The following is a 3,910-nucleotide window of genomic DNA, read 5'->3' on the forward strand; positions in this document are numbered from 1 at the left end:
ATAACCGCTTGATAAGCTTTTATGCGATTTTAATAGACCTGTCTCACTCTTCGCTTGCACGAACATATATATGCACACGTGGAGGCGCAATGGCTCAGTGGTTAGGGCAGCGGACTCGTGGTCATAGGATCATGGTTTCGATTCTCAGACCGGGCGTTGTGAGTGTTTATTGAGCGAAAACACCTAAAAGCTCCACGAGGCTCCGGCAGGGGATGGTGGTGATCCCTGCTGTACTCTTTCACCACAACTTTCTCTCACTCTTACTTCCTGTTTCTGTTGTACCTGTATTTCAAGGGGCCGGCCTTGTCACTCTCTGTGTCACGCTGAATATTCCCGAGATCTACGTTAAGGGTGCACGTGTCTGTGGAGTGCTCAGCCATTTACATGTTAATTTCACGAGCAGGCTGTTCCGTTGATCGGATCAGCCGAAACCCTCATCGTCGTAACCGACGGAGTGCTCCCTTTGATATGCACACACACACGCACACACACACAACACACACACACACACACACACACACAGACACACACACCACACCCACACACACTTACACACATAAACACACTCATATATATATATATATTCTTTTATTCGTTTCAGTCATTTGACTGCGGCCATGCTGGAGCACCGCCTTTAGTCGAAGAAATCGACCTCAGGACTTATTCTTTGTAAGCCTAGTAATTATTCCATGAGAGTCTTTAGTCGAACCGCTAAGTTACGGGGACTTAAACACACCAGCATCGGTTGTCAAGCGATGTTGGGGGACAAACACAGACACACAAACACGTGCATATATATATATATATATATATATATATATATAGATATATATATATATATATATATATATATATATTAAAATAGTGTACATTTAAACACAAAAGAAAACTAGCTTTAACAGGTAATTTTTACATGCTACAAATAGCAGCCAACACGGCAGAAACCACGATTCAATAGCAGTTTTCGAAGTAAATGAAAAATAAAAACTTTTACCGTGTTATTTTTATTAGCGGTTATACGAAAATTACTATTAAATCGTGGTTTTGGCCGTGTTGGCTGCTATTTCTAGCATGTAAAAATTACCTGTTAAAGGGTAGTTTTCTTTTGTGTTTAAATCTACACTATTTTAAAATATGAATATGTTGTCTATTGACTATATATACATGCTAGGCCACTGGTGTTGATATTTATAACGAATATTCGCTACCCTATAGATGTATCTTATGAATATGTTCGCAGCATTGTCCTTATACTGGTGGTGCCCCAGCATGGCCGCGGCCTCAAGACTAAAACATGTAAAAGAATAGAAGAATACGTTTGGTTATATTTTCAGTTCAGTTGCAGTTGTGTCGCCGAAAAGAATATAAGTGTGCCGCAAGTGAAAAAAGTTTGCGGTGTACTGATCTATCGATCTCTATACTTACACACCCACACACACACACACACACACACACGAACCGACGTATCTTATACGTGTATACCTTGTCAAACATATAAACACAGCCATGTATCTTAAATGATTGTCCCTCTCAGAGGAAAATTTTCCTCCTATATTTACAAATTGTGCCAATATACGCTGACTAACGGAACGCTTTACTTTTCTATGCACAGTTCCATGTTTGTCTTTGAGGAGATTGGATTTGGTGCTGACGCCAGCACTGCTGCTACTGCTGCTGCTGCTGTTGATCTTGCAGTTTCTGGTGCCAACATTTTTTTGTGTTTCAATCATTATTTGGTTTATACTTTGTGATGTTTGTTGTTGTTTTTCTTTCGTATTTTTATTTATATAATTTTCATTTTTGAATTGGTTTAAGACTTGTTTTTTCGATTTTTTCCCCCTGTTTTTCGCAAGTAAATAAAAGAAATATGTCTGTGACGTGGGTGTATACATACATACGATGTAGTTATAAGTACATGCGTATGGTGTGTGTGTATGTGGGAGTATATGTGTGCGTGTTTATGTGCGTATGTCTATGGGTGTATGTATGTGTGTCTATATGTGTGTGTTTACTTAGGTATGCATACATACATGCATTCACACACACATGCACATGTGTATATGTATATACATATATTTCTGTGTTTGCGTGTGTGCGTATATATATGTGTATGTAAACATATATACACTACAGGTATATATGTGTGTAGACATATATGTTTATATATATACATGCATATGCATTTATAAATTTATACATACACACACACATATGTATATATATTATATATATATATATATACATACATACATATATGTATATATATATATATATAATATGTATATATATATATATATATATATATGTAATATATATATGTGTGTGTGTGTGTGTGTGTGTGTATGTTAGAATATGTATGTGTACACGCCGCTGTTTAAGCATTTATACTGCTGTAATATTAAAGTGCAGTCACACACACGTGCACACACTTATATACATACATACATACATACATACATACACACTCATCCATACATAACTACATGCATGAACACACCTCTATATAAAGTCCATTTTAGTTTGCGCACGTAGCAATCTAAGCGGCCATGTCATTTTAGATGTACATTTAAACACGATGCAATGTCGACAGAGCCCGACGTCGGTTTACCTCTAACATTACCAGTAAATTACCACATTAAAACACACTGCATAGTCCTATACTCCCCCCACCCACCCGTAGATTTGTATCCGATTTGCTCCCACCCAACTTCTCGCTGCCAAACTTACCCCACCGACCTCCACCGTGCCCTCGGCCGTCGGTACAATCCAATCGATGAATGGTCCTCTTTAGCTGCGAGTCACGGATTGAAGTCAAGTGTTCTGACGTGACTCTGCTACAGGGATAGTCCATTAACAGGTGGCGTAAAATCCACCACCACCACAAACACCAGCAGCAGCAGCACCACCACCACCTCCACCTCTTTTATTTTTACCATCAGTTATTCTTCTTCTCTCTCTCTCTCTCTCTCTCTCTCTCTTTTCTATCTCTCTTCGATGCGTGACCATTCAACTAACATCATAAGTGTTGATTGTGTTGATTGTTGTGGTCGAAGTCGTCATCATCTCCATCATCATCATCATCATCATCATCATCATCATCATCATCATCATTCTACCATCCTCCCCCCACCATCATCGCCTTCAACGTAATCATCAGCTTCATCATCAGCGTCCTCGCTCCCCACCGCCACCAGGAGCAGTAACGCCAGCTGCAATACCAGCCGTACATGTCACTGAGAAAACCCGCCAACAGGAATCCTCAAGAGCAACCACATCACTCATATCTTACCAGAATACCTTGAAAAAGAAACAATGCATTCGCTAATATCCAGATGTAGAATGTTTGGCAAAATGAAAAGGAGGGAATGATCACGGCTGGAACCCCTTGCACCATTATTTAAAGCTATTGACAAAACAACCAGCATAACCTCATTCTGTATATATATATATGTTTTTACTACCCACAAGGGGCTAAACACAGAGGGGACAAACGGATTAAGTCGATTACATCGACCCCAGTGAACTGGTACTTAATTTATCGACCCCGAAAGGATTACAGGCAAAGTCGACCTTGGTGGAATTTGAACTCAGAACGCAACGGCGGACGAAATACCACAAAGCATTTCGCCCGGCGTGCTAACGTTTCTGCCAGCTCGCCGCCTACTTATTCTGTATATATGAGTCATCGCTTACTTAATAAAAGCCTGATAATGAAGCTTTTGATTTATTCATTTAGCTTTTTTTCTGTTTCTTTTTGGTATCTCGGGAGGGGGCACTATGCCAAAAGATAAACACACGCACTGGTTATGTTTCACTCTTTTATTGTTCATTTGTAAATTGCTTAATCATTGTTTCATTAATCCTTCGGTCAATCTATCACAGTTGTCGACGTCCTTTCGTCTATTTTAAA

This window comes from Octopus sinensis, linkage group LG9 (genome assembly GCF_006345805.1).
Source record: "Octopus sinensis linkage group LG9, ASM634580v1, whole genome shotgun sequence".
NCBI lineage: Eukaryota > Metazoa > Mollusca > Cephalopoda > Octopoda > Octopodidae > Octopus > Octopus sinensis.